Source organism: Arvicola amphibius, chromosome 1 (assembly GCF_903992535.2).
Source record: "Arvicola amphibius chromosome 1, mArvAmp1.2, whole genome shotgun sequence".
NCBI lineage: Eukaryota > Metazoa > Chordata > Mammalia > Rodentia > Cricetidae > Arvicola > Arvicola amphibius.
In genome coordinates, this window is record NC_052047.1 from 2,995,672 (window position 1) to 3,017,187 (window position 21,516).

Sequence of the window (21,516 nt, forward strand, 5' to 3'; positions counted from 1 at the left end):
ACAGGGTTCCAGGAGGGACGACCTTCCTCTTGCACGGACTAAGCCAATCACAATAGCGACCTTTGCCTTCTTGGCTAAAAAACGACCCCGGGAGGAAAAAATTTTAAGTACTTTCGGAGTTCCTTCCTTCGAGACGTGGAGGCCTGGGGCGTGCAGAGGAACACAGGCTGCCAAATACGAAACAATCATAAGACGAACCCAAGACAGGCTGTTAGCCACTGCCGGGTTCTAAGGTGTAAGTAGAACAACTGCGAAAATTGGCAGATGGGAAAGATCTGGCAGGAAGAAAGTCCACAGCTCGAAGGATCACACACACACACACACACACACACACGAGGGGGGCTGGATTATTCCGCTCTGGAATTCGTGTTGGGGACAAAGGCAAAGGTATATATACTCGGGAACAATATGGCGAACACTATTTTGGTCGATGTGACTTGAACCACAGTTTTAATTAATTAATTAATTAATTGCTACAGAGCAAATAGTAGTGACAACGATCTGGTTACTCGATAGGAAGCCGGAAATTCACCTACCAAACCAAGTTCTGGAGAAGCAGAAAATAAAACCGGAAGACCAACAAGGTGTATGATGGTAGCCCCAAATCTGAGCCAGCCATTGTTTCCTCCTCACCGTGTTCCTTCTCCACCCTCATTGACTCATCTTGTTCTCCACCCGTTTCTTGATTCCCCCCCTTTCCCTCCTACACATGTTTTCTGTTCACCTGGGTTGAACATGTTGAGAACTGAATCCCCAATTTCCCTTCTCAAACCTGTTTATCCTCCTGTATTTTTACATCTGCTCATGACACCATAAGCCACCCACTAATCCCAGCTAGAAGGCTGAACGTCATCCACGCAGACTCACCGCTCCTCCAGCTCCCACTTCCAGTCCACGGACCGAGCCCTTTCATTGGCTTATTGCCACCTAAAACGTCTTGTCTGCCCCTCCTTTCCACTCCCGCTGCCACTGCCTGAGTTGAGACACTCGCTATCTCTGCGAAACCCTCACATCTGCTCCCTAATTAATTTCTCTGCCCTTCAGCCTCACCTATTCTCAGCCTCCTCAGGCTGAAGTGATCTAAATGCAGATCTCAACATGCCATTCCCACAACGAAGGCATGGCGTAGATATGGTCAAAGCTGCCTAACAGAGCGCAAACAGAAGATGGGGGCTACTGCTGATCTCTGACCTCTCCCTATAGTTCCCTCTCCTCCCTCCCTCATCTTTCTGTCCTCCTCCCTCTCCGCTCCTCTTTATAAAGACTTTTTACATTATGAATATGCATTGTTCGTGTGTAAGTGCAAATGAGTGCAAGCGGCCTTGGAGGCCAGAAGAGGGCAGCAGATCCCCCGTCCCGGGATTGCGGGTGGCTGTGAGCTGCAGGACGTGGGTTCAACAGAAGAGCAGCAAGCACCCTAAACCACCGAGCCATCTCCCCGCCTGCTCTCCCCATGTTGGTCATGTTTCTGGCTCTACTTCCCCAAATATCCCTGGGCTTTTTCATGGTTCCTGACTTTGTATTAGTCCCTCGACTGGGAACCATCTGTGGCCTGATGCATCCCCAAAGCAGAGCTCAGAATTTACTTTTGTAGAATACATCCCCAGACCTCATTTCCGTGTTCCAGACTTGTACTTCTCAAGCATTCCTTTGAACACTATCCGAAGTTATTAAAACAGGTTCATAGTCAGGCCTGCTGGCTGGAGGCCAAGAATGTCCGTTCTTACAAACTTCCAGAAGCAGCAGCTGCTAGAAAACCACACTTTAAGGAGCAAGGCCTTACAGCGCTGTCTCCCTGCATTAACTAATGTGGCTTCATGCCCTCTTCATTTAAAGCTTTTACAATTAGAAGGTCTTTGCACCCTTGGTGTCAAGAATATGTGTTTCCAGAGCAAAACTCAACTCTCCCTCCACGTTTCTAATGCTTTTCTTATAATCTTTCTCCCCATTTTATTTTCTGCCGAAAGAAGATTTTGTAACCTGAGGTCCTAAGACCTTAGTATGGCTGAAAAGTGATAAACATTGGTTCACTGTCTTCTCTCTCTCTCTCTCTGTCTCTCTCTCTTGTATGTGTGTGTGTGTGTGTGTGTGTGTGTCTGTGTCTGTCTGTCTGTCTGTCCATATCAACCCCCTTCCCCTCACCTTCCCTTCCTTCCCCTGGAAGAGAAAATGGCCAGGTGAGGAGCTATTAAATGCAGTCTGAGACTTCTACTTTGAGCAGTATATCCATATTTCTTCTCCCATCCCTTCTTTCCCAGCTAGGAAGCCTTACTTAGGCAGCTGGCCATATGGAATCACACCTGGTGTCTTAATTACTTTTCCATTGCTGTAAAGAGACAGCATGACCACAGCAACTTATTTTTTAAAAATTATTTAATTGAGGGTTTACTTGATTTCAGAAGGAGGATTCATGGCCATTATGGTGGGGAGCTTGGCAGCAGCATGGCCGGGAGCATGTTGCTGGAGCAGTAGCTGAGAGCTTAAATCTGATCCACAGACAAGAAGCACAGAAACTGGGCCTGTTCTGAGTTTTTGAAACCTCAAAGCCCCCACCCAGGTCATACCTTCTCCTACAAGACCACACCCCGTTTTCCCTCCTAAACAGTCCAATTGGGAGCTAAACATTCAAACAAACGAGTCTGGGGGGGCATCCTCATTCAAGCCACCACTCCCTGCACTCCACAAGAAGTCCTCGGCCATTCCTACATTATTTATTTATTTATTTATTTATTTATTTTTTATTCAACAATTCTGAGCACTGGCCACATGCGTGCATCTTATCTTACGCCGTTATTACTTGCATAATAATAATAAGGTGGGCTCCCTCTTTCTTAGGCTCAATCAGGGCCCAATCCTGCGCACACAGTCTTGTCATTTATCTTCTGTATATTTTACAGCAGATAACAGGTTAATGAATTACAGACCAGCAAGTTTATGAAGAAGAAATGGGGGCTGGACTTTTTATGCACAGAGGTACAAAGGACATGGGGGTTGAAGTCAAGCAGAGGCTTCAGGGGCGAGGAGGAAGCGAGAGGTTACATCTAGGGCCTGTTCTGAGGAGACTTACATCAGAGAAGCTACAGCCTTGAACCTGAGAAGAGGCGGGTATCTGAACTCCTTAGTGTTCAGAGTCCTCTGTTCCTCTGCTTCCAGCCTCTGCCTCCACAGCAACACTACGCGACAGCTGCCGTTCCTGTAAACAAACCAGCCTTCTCCTGTGACGGCACCTTTGGACCGGCTCATCTGTTTCCTTCCCTTCCTCCTCTGCTCTCCAAGTTCACTATAGATCATGGCCCCTTTCTAAACATCTCCCGAACGTCTTAGTCAGAATCCCACTCTATGTAACACGCAGAATTACACATGCACAATTTCACAGTAGGATTCTTGTTACCACTTATGAGTGTGTTGTAACCCTGCCTGGCACCTTCTTCATACTTTTTCCCCTTAGATGGCCTAGGTGTCACCATGAATGCTGAGGAGCACTTACCAAATCTTCTTACAAAGACTAGAGGACATTGGATACCCAAAACATGGCAGTGAGCCATGTGATGCTGGCGTTGGCAATGAAGCCTGAGTCCTTTGGAAGAGCAGTGAGTACTCTCACCGGCTGACGCATCTTTCCAGCCTGACGGGAATGTGTTTTCTACCTAAGACTTACTTGAAGCTTCTCCCTGATTTTAATAAGGGACTTTAAAAGGATGCAGGGGTCTCCAAAAGTTGGAAGGAATGATAACAAAGTAATTAATTTTGTTACACCCTAAATACTAATAAGCATTCAAAGCACTTTTCATGTACTACCTACCTATGATGTGTGTACTTCCATCACCCCCAATTTATCAGTGAGGTAACCTTCCTTGCACAAGATACCCAGCTAACAAAGCTCAGGGCAAAGAGTCAAACGCAGTCAGCCTGGCCCTAGAGCCCAAGCTCGCGTGTTCATCATCACGAAGTGTGGTTCTACCATGTTCTCCTGAGCAGCTGCTATATACCAGGAACATTTAAATAAATCTCTTTAATTAAAATACACTTACATCAGGGCTGGAGAGATGGCTCAGCAGTTAAGAGCACTGGATGTTCTTCCAGAGGACCTGAGTCCAATTCCCAGCAACCATATGGTGGTTCACAACCATCTATAGTGGGATCTGGTGCCCTCTTCTGACATAAAGTTGTACATGCAGATAGAGCACTCATATACAAAAAATAAATCTTTAAACTGTATCTGTAATTACATCATTTTTCTCATCGCCTTCTTGTCAATCATTCCCATGTACTCCTCCTGGCTCCCTCCCAAAATCATGACCTCTTCCCCCCCCCCCCGCCCCAGACTATTTCTCTCACTCTCGGCATTCCCCAGTTCCCCATAGTGCCTTGTCCACGGAGAGGGTCCTGTGAGACGTCCTCCTTCCGTGTTTACACGTCTACTAGTGGTCTACTGCTTCAGGTGTCAGACAGACAGCCATCTTGTTGAGGTGACGCTCCCCTGCCATTTCTAGGGGACAGCACCCCACAGCAGCTTTCCTGGTCCTCCGGCTCTCACACTCTTTCCAGCCCCTCCTCTTCCCTTTATTGAGGTGGAGGAATTATAGTACAGATGTCCCAGTGAAATTAGATGTCCCACGATAACTTGTTCTCTGCATGTGACCAGTTGTGATTTTCTGTGTGGTCTCCAGTCACAAAGGTAAGCATGTTTGACGCAGGGTGAGAACCCCGCCTATCTGTGGTTATGAAGGTAGATAAGCAGACTGGAGTTAGGGATTACATGAGTTTGAAACCGTTCAACAGTGGTGGTGATTTTTCTCTAAGGTCCATTACCTCAGATGGCACCAACCATGACTTCCCTCCTAGGGAATGGACTCACTGGGCTAAAGATATGGTGCTACTACTGCATCTTTAGGGTTACCAGGCCATCTCTGTGGATCATGGCCATTGCAGCTGGGTAGAAATATTGGCTAGGGTTTCTATTTTCGTGAAGAGACGCCATGACCACTGCAACTCTTATAAAGGAAAACGTTTAGTTGAGGTGGTGGCTTACAGTTCATAGGTTCAGTCCATTATCATCATGGTGGGACATGGTAGCTTACGGGCAAACATGGTACTGGAGGAGCAACTGAGAGTCCAACATTTTGCAGGCAACAGGAAGTGAACTGAGACACGGGGTAGTATCTTGAGCATATATGAGACCTCAAAGTCCACCCCCACAGTGACACACTTCCTCCAGCAAGAGCATACCTACTCCAACAAGGCCACAATAGTGCCAGTTCCTTTGGGGAGGCGTTTTCTTCCAAACCACCACAGTGGGAGAAGTTCCCAAGGCACCCTCCTGCTTGACACTACCCTCATTTTTATCTTCCTAATGTGACAGTCCATCACAGCTTTCACCAGGAAATTGGGAGCAAATTGGCCATGACATCTGTCAACTCCAGTTGGCCATGAGAATAGACAAGGCTCAGCCATGAAAGAGCAAATTGCTGTACAACCGTGAGGACCAAGTTCAGTTCCCGGCACCCACCTAAGAATCTGGGCAAACCACGAACACCAGTACCCCCAGCTCCGAGGGATCTGACTGTCCTCTTCTGGGGTCTCTGCACACACACACACGGGCACAGACACCAGACACGTTCGCACACAAATAAATCTGAAAAATTAAAAAGAATCAGTGAGCGAGCCTCTCCGATGAATTGGTTGACTTGCCGTCATATCTAAGTCTGCTGTGGCTCCACTACCGCGACCCCTGAAACTGAGGATTGCTTCTTGCTGTTGTCAGCTTCACAGACATGCTTTCAGCACCCTGAGACATTGTTTGATATGTTTGTTGAATAAATAAAAAGGACTCAGGACCAGTTCCTGATGGAGGAGGGTCATCTGCCTATGTGTTACTCTCATTGGTTAATAAAGAAACTGCCTTGGCTTTTTGATAGGACAGCAGCTTAGATAGGCGGAGTAGACAGAACAGAATGCTGGGAGGAAGAAGGCAGTGAGGCAGACGCCATGATTCTTCCACCCGAGACGGATGTAGACTAGAATCTTTCCCAGTAAGCCATCACCTCATGGTGCTACACAGTTTATTAGAAATGGGTTAATCAAGATGTGAGAGTTAGCCAATAGGAGGCTGGAACTAATGAGCCAGGCAGTGTTTAAAAGAATACAGTTTCCGTGTAATTATTTTGGGTAAAGCTAGCCATGCAGGAGCCGGGCGGTGGAAAGCAGCCCGCAGCTCCTTCTACAAGTTCCTATATCCCTCATTTTACATTAAGGGCAGACTTAGAAATATAAGTACAGGCACATACAGCACCTAATTGTAAAGACCTTTCCTGCGAGGAACAGAAAGATGCACCACCCTAGAGTTGCCAGCAGAGGGCACCCCACACCAAACATAGTGAAGGTGTGCGTCCTGCTTTTACAGTTCCCTCAAATCAGAGGAACCCACCAAGGCAGAGAATGGCTCTATGGAGCTGTGCTCCCCACCCGCGGGCCTTTCTCTCCAGTGCAGTCACAGACGTAAATGTTCCTATTTGCCTCACTTCATCAGAAGTCATTCTTCGAGCTTATTTTTTTTAATGCAACAATGCAAACTCTATTATGGTGACAAGTTTGAAGTTCAAGATACGAAACTGCACGTGGAACTTGGCAATTACTTTGTTAACAAAACATTTGCAAGTCCAAGACACAGAATAAGATGGGGAAAATGGTCTCTTTTGTTCTGATTTTCCATGCGCATGCGCACACTTACCGTACACTTCTCGGAGACGGACTATACAAGTATTTGACACAAGCTGCAACGTTTACTGACACCTGTAATTAGAAAGTTTTATTCAGTCAAATACTCTGACTCTGAAAATACAGCAGAAGGGGCTCTTGGCTGCTAAAACCCGCGCTGTTGACTGTGGGTTTTCCACTCTGCGATCCTCCAGTGCATTTTCAGAGATGTCCGTACTCATTGGTTCCCCAAAGGTTCTGACTTGATGATGAACATTAAACTGTCACCAGGGTATCACTGTTTGCAAGATAGCTGAAAGAAATGCTATTTTGTGTTTCAGTAACTTGCACTTGACAATGTCGAGTCTGGAAAAAGAAAATGTTAGAGAGCTTGAGGAGGCGCTGGTGACCAAACCCAGCAGGTTAGTGTTGGAAAACTGTGAGGGGCTAGGTCGAGGCTGGTACAGACACGCGTGCCTCTGACAGCTCTGAGTACTGGCTCCGCTCCAGTGTTCCTTCTAAGGGCCCTGAAGCCCTTGGGAGGTAATTAGTAATGATAGTAAAGGGCTTTTAAACTTGAAATATGTTGTGTAAATGCTAAGCCCAGAAAACACACAAAGGATTTGCATTTCTCAACCAAAGACAATCTGAGGCATCTTTTAGCCAATTTATCTTTTGCAACTGAAATCTCTCTAACCTTTAATCTGAGGAAAACGAAGGTACTTTAATGGATTTCTTACAAATCAAAGTCCTAAGAAGATTACCTCCTTCATGATTTCAGAAGTGGTGTTCTGTTTCAAAAAAAAGTCCAGGTTTTAATGTGGGTTGTTTGTGTGATGTCTGTCTGGGCGGTTTGCTTGCTCAGAGGCAAGGTCTGCCCAGAAATTCGCCAGACTAGGTGATCCAAGATAAACTTGGTGCCAACCTACACCAATTTTGGTTGTCTCTGTTTTGTTGATTTAAGAATTTTTTTAAAAGAATTTTTGGTCTGTTCTTCTTTTGTTATCGTCATAGCTTTTGCATCAAAGCCCATAGTAGTAGTAGCAGGCTTTGCTTTCTTTCTCTTCCTTCCTTCCCTCCTTCCCTCCCTCCCTCCTTCCTTCCTTCCTTTCTCTTTTGTTTTGTTTTGGTTTTTGTTTGTTTCTTGAGACAGAGTTTCTTTGTGTAGCCCCAGCTGTTCTGGAACTCAATTTTTAGACCAGGCTGACCTCGAACTCACATAGATACATCTGCTCTGCCTCCTGAATGTTGGGACTAAAGGTGTATGCCACTAAAGGTAACACAGGTTTCTCTTAGAGCTTAATATTAAATAGTAAATGTCTTTCCTGTTTTAATTTTACATTACTCTGTCAAGACAAGAAAGCTGCTAAATTCCAGCTCCTTGAAGCCAGGACAGAATCCCACGACTAGTCAGCCTCTGTCTCAGCAGTGGCTTTGCTTGCCCTGCCGTATAAGCAGATCTGGGCCCTAGAAGGACGGGAGTAGGTTTAACTGTTTGTAAAAAGTGTGCTATAAAAATGATGGCCTGTTATCACCCAGGCTCAAAGTAGGGATGGAGGCACGGAAGGGATCTTTTCTTTAAGAAAAAGCAAAACATAATTTCAGAAGAATCACAGTTCGTAGATCCCCCAACTCACCCTACCCCACCCCCCATGCCAATGGCTAGAGAAATGGTTGAAATGTTGGCAACAGGAGCTTCGGATCCTGCAGGAATGGCGCCCCAGCCAGGCACTGGGAAGGAGAAGTTTATAGCTAGGCGGTTGTGAGGGTGACCAGAAGCTGACTGAGTGCTCCATCTTCTAAGAGATTTCCTCTAGAAACAGACAGCTCAGACTTCTTTAACAGCACATGGGAAGCTCCTCCTCCACCCCTCCAATGAGAGGGTTTAGAGAAGGGAGTGGGACAGCTGCAATCTAAGCCACTGTCTAAGCCACATTCCTGAAGGTCGGAGAGCCCATAGGCGTGGACGAAAGCTGATGCCACCACCAGGATGGGGAGAACCCCATGAGCCTGGAACCAGATGTCACATTTTCCAGGACAGAAGTGCTCGGGAATCCGATTGGCATAAAGGCCAGCTCTGGTGGTGTATGTCACAGCTAGATAAGGAAGAACCAGCCCGTCTGGCCCACTGCAGTAGCCCCGACAAAGCCTCAGAGATAGACGCCATGGTGGGTACAGCACCACTCACGCCAAGTCTGTGTGCCTGCCCTTGTCTGCCGGTACTTAGGAGTGGCAGACTGATCCCGCTGGGCCACAGTGATGACAGAAATGCCCAGGACACGGGTGAGGGAGGTGAAGGAGCTGTGACTGTGAGGAGCAGCAGGAGCAGGAAGAGGGTCAGGGGACAAAGCTCCCCATAACCTGTAGGGCGATCCTGGGATAGTCCAGTTTAGAAAGCGTCTGAGAGACTTTGTCTGAGTGTCAGCAGACTGCTTGGAAGAGCCAGGAGAAGCTGGGACAGAGCACTACACCCCAAGAACATCCACAGAACCCCTTTCTCCCGTAGGCAGCCATGAAGTACGTATTTGGTCTGAGCATGGTCAGGATTCCCAAAAAGAGAAACAGCATGAAATCAAGCAGACGTACAGAGCGGTGGTTCTCGACCTTCCTAATGCCACAACCATTTAAAACAGTTCCTCACATATTATGTTGTTGCTACTTCATAACTCTAATTTTGTTACTGTTCTGGATCATAGTACACATATCTGATATACAGGATATCCAATGTGTGACACCCCCCCCCCCCAAAGGGTCTCAACCCACAGGTTGAGAACTGCTGGTCTAGATGCTGTCAGTTTCTGTGTGGATGTAGACGACATCAAGCCAGAAAGGAGGACATAGGTGGTCTGTGACCGTGTAGCGGGTACCCACTGTCTCTCAGCCAGTCGGGAACTGCATCATGTGGCAGACCCTCAATGTCTCTCCTAGACCACATATAAATGAACTCCTCCATCTGCTCCACGGCATGGGGGACTTGAGGGAACCTCAGTACCCTCGCCTCCTCCTCCTCTTCCTAAGGCACTGGGCATGTTCGTCCTCTGGCCCTGGGTTCATGATTTCAGGGCCATGATCATTAAGCTCTGTAGTCTCTGGGCCAGTGCTGGGCAGGACATCACGGCAGGGAACACACGGGAAAGATAACTGTTCACTTCGTGACTTCTGGAAAGCAGAGACAAGACACCCTCTTCAAAGGCTTACCCATGGTGCTTCCCCTAACATTCCCAACACCTTTCAATAGCACTAGCTAGGGAACAAGCCTTCAACACAGGATCTTCAGGGGGACAGCGTTACAGATCCAAACTCAGACATCCTACACCGGCCCCCAAAGGCTTGTGTTTCACAGGTCTCACACTGCAGGAGTATTCATCCACTTCCAGGGATCTTCATACGCTGGATGGCTCTACCAACTCATGAAAGTTCACAACCAAGGCCTTGTCTGAGACTCACGGCAAACTCTGAACTGTTGGCTTTTGTAAAACTCAAAACACCAAATTACAATGGCACAAGAGAAGCAAACAATACCATTTCCCAAAGGAAGGAGCCAGGAAGAACTGGATCAATAATCTCATTATTCTTATTCTGACTTTTGACAGCTTACGTTTTTCCCCCTTCTTGGCTTTTTGACATCAGTGTTTACAGGGATTTTACACATATGTCTGTGTTCAGGTACACTCACCTGACTGTGTTCTTTTGACAGTACTACATTTGCATTTTAGACAGGCTTCTGTCAATTAAGGAAAAATAATCCAGCCAGGTGTGGTAACACGTGCCTTTAATCTCAATACTCAGGAAGGCAGAGGTAGGAAGATCTCTGAGTTCAAGGAAAGCCTGGTCTACAGAGTGAGTTCTAGGACAACCAGAACACAGAGAAACCCTGTCTCAAAAAAAAAGAATAAGGAAGAAGAACAGGAGAAGAATGAGGAGAAAAAAAATAAACCTATATAAATGGACAGTAGAGATCTGATGTGTTCCCTTTCCCTTATATTTCCCTATTAAGCCACATTGTAAAATTAAGATTTAGGGGCTGGATAGACGACTGTAAAGTTAAGAGCACATGTTGCTCTCTTCCAGAGGATCAGAGTTTGGCTCCCAGCACCCACATGGTGGTTCACAACCATCCACTGCAGGGAGTTTGACATCTTTTGATTCACACAAATACTCTCAAAGGAAAATATTCATGTACAGAAAACAATCTAAAAAGGAATATTTTAAAAATGAAAATTTAAGACAGCACTTAAATTTCAGAGTCACTGCTTGAGGACACAAATTCAGCAAATTCTATTACCCAAGGCAACAGGAAAAGGTATCTGTTAACTAACAGAACAGTCCAGCACACAGCTGACTGCTTTCAGGGGATTGAAATTCCATTTGTTCTCTTCACTAAAGCTAGACTAACCACTCTTCCTCCCGCTCTCAAAAAACAATTCATGGGATTATTAAAACTAAAAGCCTTTGCCCTTTGGAAGAGACATTTTAAAAATAAAAGGGGGCAAGGTGGGAGAGATGGCTCAGCAGGTAAAACATTGGTCACACAAACATGAGCACCTCGATTTGATCCCCAGCACCATGGAAAATCCAGGGACAATAGTGTGTGCCTAGGATCCAGAAGTTGGGCAAGCAGAGTCAGGATGATCCCCAGCTGCAAAAAAAAAAAAAAAAAAAAAAAAAAAAAAAAAAAAAAAAAAAAAAAAAAAAAAAACGGCAAAGAGCAACATAAACCTCTAGCCTCACACACCAAACACACACACTCACACACTCACACACATGTGCATGCACGTGTGTGGTGTGGGAAGTATTTCTGTCTATGTGTTGCTTTTATTGGTTAATGAATAAAGAAGCTGCTTAGGCATATGGCAGGGCAGAATAGAGCTAGGTGGGAAAACTAAACTGAATGCTGTTAGAAAGAAGGCGGAGTCAAAGAGAGAAGCCATGGAGCCACCACAGGAAACAGACACCAGATGCTGAACAAAAACTTACCAATAGGCCACAACCATGTGGCAATACAACAATTAATAGAGATGGGTTGATTTAAGATATAAAAGTTAGCCAATAAGAAGTATAAGCTAATAGGCAAAGCAGTATTGTAATAATACAATTTCTGTGTGATTATTTTGGATCTGGGCAGCCAGGAATGAATGAGCAGCCTCTGCCAACAGAATTGGTGCCAACATGGGTAACTACATCCACATAAAAACCTGAGAAAGTTTGGAAAGGAATTCTAGACACAAGAACAAAGTTAAGCATGGCTTCTTGGTAGCTGGCATTTTTTTTTCAGATGGACTCTGTTTGCTGGCAGTGAGCAGGCGTGCCAATAGCTCCTTCAAGAGAAGGCTTACTGACTCAGCATAAGAAACTACAGCTTCCTGGTTCATGCTGCCAGCACTAACTCTGGCTCTTTCAGGAGCATGAGCACTTAAAAGGGTTTTGTGAGCAGCTACTAGTTGCTTAATGGAGACATAGACCCGCTGTGACCCTGGAGCTGGGGCAGCATACAGGGCTCTCAAAGGCAGCAAACATGTATCTGCCATGTTGGACTGGACAGAGACAACAGGCAGGATAGCAGTGTTGGTCCCTAGACACGCCCACTTAACATTTGAAAAACAAAACAAAAAAAGTCCTCCTGGTCAAAAATGATTACAGAAAGGCAATAAATACAGATTCAGATGAAAAAAAACCTCTAAATAGGTCACAGTGTTGGATAAATGTATGTAGGCTTGGGGAAGAGAAGAAATAATTATAAAAAGAAGTAAAAGGTTTTTATTTAAAAAAAGCGAAGTGTTTAAAAAGACAAAATACAAACAGTCATAGATTAAAGGAGTAAAGAAAATAAGCCACATAAAGATGGAAAATACAGAGTCTGGATTATGTATATTACTGTGATTTCTTTGAATATTTTGACTGTGAATGAGCTAAGTACAGAGAGATATTTCATTGTATGGGCTGCTAAAACCAACATAGATATTTTAAAGATATCTTGACATAAAAATTTGAGTCTAAGGATAGGTTGCTTTGGAAAAGAGGTTCTGTTTTTGTTTCCACAGAGGGTGAGAACCTGTGGATTCCTTCCAGACTGCTGTGGTTTTATGGACCAAGACCCCCCCCCCCCCAAGGTCACCATAAACACCCAAAATTACTTTGCCCAACAAAAAAACAGGAAGCAGTTTGGAGAGAACAACGCCCAAATTCACTCAATAATTGTTTATAAATGTTTGTTTACATTTAAAGTAGAATGTGCTATAGAGATGGATACTTTGCATTGGTATGGATCTTGGTTTATTGATACAAATTTAAGGTCAATTTTGTTATATGTATATTTCTGCTCTTGATTAAGGTATTGTGTTTGTGCAGCTCATTTAAAAATGTAATGCATAATTAAGAAATATAGATTAATAGATAATCATCCATTATAGTCAAGCTTGTAGTTATGTTAGTTAGGTTTTCTAGATATACAGAGATATATTTCAGTTAGACAGGTATTCTTCAAACATTTCAAAGACCTTTAGAATATCACATTTAAAATGTTTTAAAAACTTAGGACTTTTCATAACAATGAGACACATCTGCTCCTGGAAGCACCAATTACTTTGAAAGGAAGATGGTCATCAAAGAGGCTCCTTATGGAGTTGGTTAGCCATTTGGGCAAGAAACTGCTCTTGCCTGGACTGCTTGATATTATGCTGTATGAACTGGACATGTAGGATCCACAGAAAAATGACTGCTGAAGTTGCCTAAAGAAGGTGAAACAGTCCTTTGGGGTTCCTGCTTCATGAAAGAACTACCAGACATTTTGAAGGACACAGAAGAAAGTGACTGACAAACTGTCAATATAGGTGGAACTGTCTTTGAAATTTCCTGCTTCATGGAAAAGTCTTATGGATACTATGAACCTGTAGGCTGAAGATGGGTACCTCAGTGGTACAGAAGAACTTTGTGTGACTAAACAGGTTGCAAGATGTCTCTGTCATTTTTAGAGTTTTGGAAGTTACTTACAATTCATTTCCTGTTTAGTTAAGTAATATTATATCCTTCTGGCATCTTTGATGGAGTTGAAGAATAGATACTTATAATTATAGTTTTCCTTAGTTATGATAAAAGATACAGTAGATATAAATATTGTAACTGTAATTCTTGCTTGATAACTGTTTTGCATATGTAATTTTACTACGTTAAAATTAAAACCTTCCATATATCTAATATTTATATATATATATATATATATATATATATATATATATATATATAGCAGAATAGAGCTAGGTGGGAAAACTAAACTGAATGCTGGGAGGAAGAAGGCAGAGTCAAAGAGAGAAGCCATGTAGCTGCTGCAGGAGACAGACACTGGAGACTGGATGGAAACTTACTGGTAGACCACAGTCACATGGTGATACACGGATTAATAAAAATGGGTTTATTTAAGATATAAGAGCTAGCCAATAAGAAGTAGACTAATAAGTAAGCTAATAGACCAAGAAGTGTTGTAATAATACAGTTTCTGTGTGATTATTTCGGGTCTGGGTAGCCAGGAATGAACAAGCAGCCTCTGCCAACACACATGCATATACATACTTGCACGTACAAAAATAAATCAATTAAGTAGAAAGGCAATCCGTAGCCTGGGATAAAATATTTACAATGAATACATCTGCCAAATGACTCATATTTGAAATTTATGAAAAGCAATCTAATTCTCTGGTTACTTTCTTTGTTACTGCTTTGTAACCGTCTTTGTTATTGTTCTATTGCTGTGAAGAGACGCCATGACCACGGCAACTCTTATAAGAGAAAGCATTTAGTTGTGGGCTTGTTTACAACTTCAGAAAGTTAGTCCATGACCATCACGGCAGGAAGCAGACAGGCATAGCACTGGAGCAGTAGCTGAGAGCTTTATACTGTAATCCAAAGGCAGCAGGAAAAGAGAGAGAGCCTGGACCTGGCATGGACCTTTTAAATCCCAGAGCCCACCCCCAGTGACACACATCCTCCAACAAGGCCACACCTCCTAGTCCTTCCTAAACAGTTCACTAACTGGGAACCAAACATCAAACATTTGAGCCGGTAGGGGCCATTCTCATTCAAATCACCACAGCAGCACAGTTAGACAGGTACATAAGCTAGAGCAATGGTCAAAGGCTTACGACAGATACTCAACACCATTAGTCGTGAAGATAACAAATTCAAGCTACGTTAACAAGCTACTGGGACCCAATAGCTGACGGACGTGAGATACAGGTCTGTGTGGAACTCTCCACACAAATGATGGAAAATGATGTAAAATGACGCAGCCACTATGAAAAACAATTTGGGATTTGCTTATCATGCTGGTTAGGTTTTTTGTTTTGGGGTTGTTTGTTTTGTCATTTTGACACAAACCAGAGAAAGCTACAGAGCATTTTAGCTGGGCATGTGGCTCAGCTGGGAGAGTGTCTAGCTAACATTCGAGAAGCATAAAGCTGGGAATGTAGCCTGTAATTTCAGCACCTGGGAGGTGGAGGCAGGAAGATCAGAAGTTCAAGGTCACCTGGTCTAAATAAGACTCTGTCTTAAAAGGAAAAAAAAAATCCCAGAGCATCTGCCCCTATGCCCTTTACAAAGCCACACTTCAGAGGCAGACAGGAGGAAGACCACAGCAGCACAGTACAGCTTTCTGTGCAGTCTGCAGACCCTGGAGAGCCATTGAAGAAATGAAGGCTTTGGGTTTGTTTGTTTTTGTTTGTTTGTTTTAAGATTAAGCATCCTGAGCCTTGAGTTTGCTGTGTGGCTGAGGATGATCGTGGATTTGATCCTCTTGCCTCCAAGGACTTGGATTATGGGAGTGCATCACCGTTCTACACAGTGCTGGGGATCCAACCCAGAGCTTCCCGCATGCTGTGTGAGCGCTCGCCAGCTGAGCTACGTCCCCAGTCCTTGTTCTGTTTTTAGTGCTGGCGGTTGGAACCGGGACCCTTTGCACACACTCCATCACTAGTCACTCCATTCTGTCACCAAGTCACGCTCCAGCAGAAACCACAGCTTGGACCATCCTGATGCTCAGACAGACTCCCCTTTCCTTAGCAGATGCTGTCAGGGCAATGCCGAGAAGCACAATTCAGAGCAGCATTGTTCTCAAGGAAGGCTCAAAACCTTGTCATCTTCTCATGCCTCCTCGGCTCTGCAATTAAATATTCTCTTACTGCCTTCTGTAGCTCCCAAGTCTAGACACTATAATTACCATGGCAATTTCTCCAATGCCCTAATTAGCAGAGAACTAAAAACCCTTGGAGAAGAAAGCCAGGACCCCCCCCCCCCCAGCAGTCATAGCTGCCTAACCCAATGAGAAAATTAGCCCAGTACAGGGAGGGAGTTCCATCCCTTCTTCCCTTCCCTATCACACCTCCCTTGGCCTTCCTGCAGCCTTCTTGAAGGAAGATGTCAAAATTTGCTTCTACTTGTCCTGTTCCTCATTTAATCTTCCCACCCCACGTGGCACCACGCCGGCCTCTCTCAGCCATCAGAATTTAGTAGGCAGTTTGTGCTGGACCAGCTTTAAGTGTGCTTCTGAGCATTTGCTTTTCAGAATAAATTACAAATGGTCCTAGCTCCACCCTCCTGTAAGCACCTCGAGCCTAGGACCCGCTTTGTTGTTCCATTTGTTGGTTGGTGTCTCTAAAGACAGGCTTCCATTGAACCCAGACTGGTTTCAAACTCAACGTACAGCAGAAGCTAGCCTCGAATGCTTAATCCTCCTGCTTCTGCTTCCCAAAAGCTGGGATTTGGATTTGGCAAAAGGGATCATTAAAGCAGCACCCATGTAGTTACCTTTCCCTCTTGGTGTGGAGGGACCTTGGTAAAATTAATAACAGAGACACTGTACTTGGATCAAGGCTCTGACCTCACTGGCTCCCTCATGCAGTGAGTCTGGGGGTTCAGGGGTGCCCGACCGCAGCTCTGCCCTAAGTCAGAGTCACTTTTCACACAAAGGGCCTGACATTTCCTGGCAGCTACAGGATGTTTAGTTCTGAGCCAAAATTCCCGGAGCAGTTCATTTGTGTGGGCCGAGCGGCCCAGCCCTTCTGGGAACTCACACGCAGGATCCCCTACTGCTGCCATTCACTGTCACCTCTCTCTTCTCAGCTCTCATTTACTTCCCGTGGGCCTTTCCTCTGTGTCTTCAAAAACCTTTCTGAGAGGTAGCAAAGTGGGGGCATGAGGAGAGAAGAGAGAGATGGAAACAGGCTCTCCAATCCTGGGTCACTGACTTCACATTCACGTACACTACCCCAAGTACTCAGCTTTGTGAGAGCCCAAGGACACTGTGAACATCCCTTACTCAGCAGACTGGAGACTTCCTCCCCAAGCTCCTCGCCATTGTACCCTTCCCGGTCAACCAGGCAACCTTTCTACAAAACCAAGTAGATAAAAACGACTCCGGGGGTTATCCCTTCTGATAACGGTATCATTGGTATAATATTTAATGGGTTACAAAGCACCTTTGCCTGTGCCTTTGCTTCACCGAAGCCTCTATCCACTCCATCGCAGCCCTGTGAGATAAATTACACTGTGGTCCTTTATTGCAGATAAGGAAATCTGAGTGCCGACTGCCCAGGCAAATCAGGCACTCAGTATTCCAGAGATTTTGTTATTCAACAGCTGCTTCTAATAGGAAGAGCCAAATCCACAGCCCCCAGAATCAGAGGAGCCACAGTGGGCTGACGCCTGCGGAGTGACTAAGGGCTGGACGGACCAAAGGTGCATCCTGCAGTGGGCTCTGCTCATAGGGCGAGGCCATTTGCACTCTCTCTGGACTCAGACTAAGGAATTCATCAGTGAGCCAACAAAAGGGGCTGAAAAGAGCAGACCCATCCCAGGAGAAGGGCAGAGAGAGCGAAAGGGCATAAGACTGACCATGAGAGACACAAAACTTCCCTACAGCTGCCTCAACGCCTGGAGAATTTTCCAGCCCCAGCTGTATAGATAAGTGAAGCTCTCTCACCCTGAGAGCCTCCACGTCCCAAGTTCAAACAGGCTCACCACGCTCCATCTGGAGTGAGCTTGGCACAGAGGCTCAGGCCAAGCCAAGCAGTACAGCTTCCTGAGATCTTTGCAGTCCCGTTGGTGAAGTCAGGAATACACAGGACAGGCGAATGAGCCTGGAGGCGACTTCTCTGGCCTTTTGAGGCTCAGCTTCAAGGATCAGAACGTGTGACTCAGAGAACATTTTTTACAATCAGGCAAACATGTAGTCTTGGTTTGAAAGACTCAGAGCATGCTCCAAGGGCAAAGCCTCCCACAAATGACAGGGCAGCCTCTCTCTGGGTAAGAGAACACAGACATTACACCGTGAGCAAATCTGTTTCATAAACACCTCCGTGGGACTGAAGCTTCCTGGGGAGGAGGAATCTCCAGGAGGCTGTCTGTACCTTCCACTCCCCTGGGTCTGACAGAAAGCAAGGCTCAGCTCTCTGGCCTGGCTCCATCGCCGTCCATCCCCCCTTCAGTCATGACATGTTAAGTTCATTTGTGTCATTTTTACTGGGCTCAGATTTGGGGAAGAGCCATCTTGAATACCTTTTACCTGTCTTAACAAGAAGCATCCACGGGACAGCCCCGGGTGTCTAAATGAGGCTTCTTCAAAAGGCTCCGTGATCTAAAACGTAAGACTGCAAATGTGACTCGGCCTGATCTTGTGGGGCAGCCTGGAGGCTTCTAACCAGCCCGGCGCCAAACAGAATGGAAACGGCGCGGTGGTGTGCATCCATCAGCCCAACACTGGGGAGACAAGGACACAGATCACAAGTTCCAGTCCAACCTGGGCTGTGTAGTGAGATCTCGGCCAACATGAGCAAGACCCTATCTCAGAGACAGAACAGAAAAAGATGAGAGAAGAGGACACAACCCAGGCAGCAGCGAGTCCTCCAATTACAGTGTCACGGTTCAAGCCCTGGCTTTTGGTGTTTTGGTTTCTGTTTGTCACCAGGAAGATAGGGCAATGAAGGAGCCAGAGAGGAATATGTTCACCTACAAACAAACAGTCCGGGAGACCTTCAAGTGAGAGAAGCTGTCCCCTTCCACATTTGAATGGGAACAGATATTTTGACAATCTGGCTTCTGTGGCAGAAGACCAGAAGAAAAAAGACTTGGATGTACAATATATGTTTGCATAAAAACTCGAGGAAAACAAAAATATAAAAATGCATATAAAAACAAAAAGAAAAGGGGCTTTGATAATCTAAATGCAATGTGTACCACAAACAAATAGCAGGCAAAGAATACACTAAAGTCTCCCACTGGGATGGGAGATTTCTAGGCTTATTCCCTAAGGAAAAATAAAGTGGGGTCTGATATCCTCTTCCTGCCTGGGGGAAGGCACACACCACACACACACATACACACACACACTCTCCATCCCCACCCCAGCTCACTGCTGCTCTGCCTGGCTCACTGCTATCTGATTCTTCAGGACCTACCTCACATGTGGTGAGACCTCCGGTGTCCCGCTTTGACTAGAGATATAAGAGCCTTTGCTCAGAGCTCCTACAAAACCCCTAGGCCTGTTTGATGTCTTTTCCTATTAGACATGGGAAGGTATTTATTTTGTTCGTTTTAAGACAGGGTCTCACTACGTCTCTCTAGCTGTCCTAGAACCTGCTCTGTAGACCAGGCCTGCTTCAAACTTGTAACAAACATGCTCTTTGCCTCCAAAGAGCTGGAATTACAATGTGTGCCAACAGTGAGCTCAAGAGATGCTTAATAAGCACTTGTTGAAAGCCTGAGTGCTTTAGTTAACGTGTAACCTCTGGCCTTCAGCTTCCTGATCTGTGAGGATAATTGCTAAAAAGTCACTGTGACAAGAATCAGCCAAATATCACTGTTTAGTACAGGGTTTCAATGGGAGCTCTTTCTTTCCTCCTCTCTGAGATCCATAGACTGAGGTTTTGGGATTTTCTTAAAAGGATTTGAGAAAGAACAGGGAATTAAAGAAACTTAGCTTCAACTTAAAAAAAAATTCATGACAAGAATAAGAAGGTGATCGGACTTCCAGGGCTGCCTAAGAAAGTGCCAAGTCGTGGATGGATTAGACCGCAGGCTTTCTCAGCCTCACGGATGCTGAATCTACTAGCCCCAGGTTTCAGCAGCACCCTGCCTCTTCTGTCTGCGGCGTCACATGGTCTTCCTTCAGTGCATAGTTATAGAAATCCCTTCATTTTATAAGGACAGTAAGCACACTAACGAGACCCACTCCAACCCTACTACCTAAGTGTGATGGTTATTACACACTAACGGGACCCACACTGACCCTATTACCTGAGTGTGATGCTTATTACACACTAACAGGACCCACATCAACCCTACTACCTAAGTGTGATGGTTATTACACACTAACGGGACCCATGCCAATCCTACTACCTAAGTGTGATGGTTATTACACAATAACAGGACCCACACCGACCCTATTGCCTATGTGTGATGGTTATTACACACTAACGGGACCCACGCCAACCCTATTATCTAAGTGTGATGGTTATTACACACTAACAGGACCCACACCGACCCTATTGCCTAAGTGTGATGGTTATTACACACTAACGGGACCCACGCCAACCCTTTTACCTAAGTGTGATGATTATTACACACTAACAGGGTCCACACTGACCCGACTGCCTAAGTGTGATGGTTACTAGATTTATTTAGCTTTGAGCAAGCTCTCATGCAGTAAGGATGACCCTGAGTCTCTGGTTCTCCTGCTTCTACCTCCGAGTGCTGGGATTTCAGGCATGCATCACCACACTCCATTTATGTGGTGCGGAGGATGGAACCTAGGGCTTGGTGTATGTCATTTGACACTCTCCTAACTGAGATGTCCTCAACCCCTTTAATGCTGGGAGGAAGAAGAATGGAGTTGGGAGAAGCTGTGGAGCTGCCAGAGATAGACATGTTGAAACTTTGCTGGTAGGTCACGACCTTGTGGTGATATACAGATTAATAGAAATGGGTTAAATTAATATGTAAGAGTTAGCCAATAAGAAGCTAGAGCTAATGGGCCAAGCAGGGTTTTAAAAAATAAAGTTTCTGTGTGATCATTTTGGGTCTAAGCTGGCCAGCAGCCGGGAACCAAGAAGTGGCTCCCTACAACATAGAGTTTCCAAGTAGCTATGGATCCTGTCCTGGAACTCATTCTATAGACCTGGCTGGTCTTAGACTCACAGAGATCCGTCTGCCTCTGCCTCCCGAGTGCTGGGATTAAAGGCATGCTTCACCACCGCCCGGTAATCATACACATTTTCAGTAGAGGCTCTGGGAAATAGTCCACTACTCTCCCTAGTTAAGGAATATCTCACAGATAATCTCCTGGCCAAGGTTAATACACCCTAAATGCACACAGGCTGTGACGATGATGGTCTCTTAGCCACTCACTGCTCACTGTGAGATTGACTCAGAGAGCTGCGGACAAACCCTGGGGAATCGCTGACCAAGTCAAAGAGAAAGTCAGGAAATCCAAAACGTCGACTAACAGCTTGCTTGTGGAAGAAGACAGTTGCTCAGGGTCAATGATAAATAAAATCCCAGGTGATCATAGTCCATTTCTTCTGTATATTACTTACATGAACTCAGTGAGGCAGGTGTATCCTTCCCTCACACTTTACAGTGTAGAACGCCTTGGTCACACTTTACAGTGTAGAAAGCCTTCGTCACACTTTACAGTGTAGAAAGCCTTTGCCACACCTTACAGTGTAGAAAGCCTTCCCGACACAGAAGATTTGGTCAGAGGGAAATCACAGCCTGGAAAGCCAGAACGGACACAAATCTAGATGATTCGTAGACAGTTTCCAACATACGGGTACA

At 45.3% G+C, this 21,516-nt stretch overlaps 1 pseudogene; it reads right to left on the minus strand.

Annotated features, from left to right (window-relative positions):
- Nucleotides 1-8,448: 8,448 nt before the first annotated feature.
- Nucleotides 8,449-10,835, minus strand: LOC119823928 (annotated as a pseudogene).
- Between the last annotated feature and the right edge of the window lie 10,681 nt (nucleotides 10,836-21,516).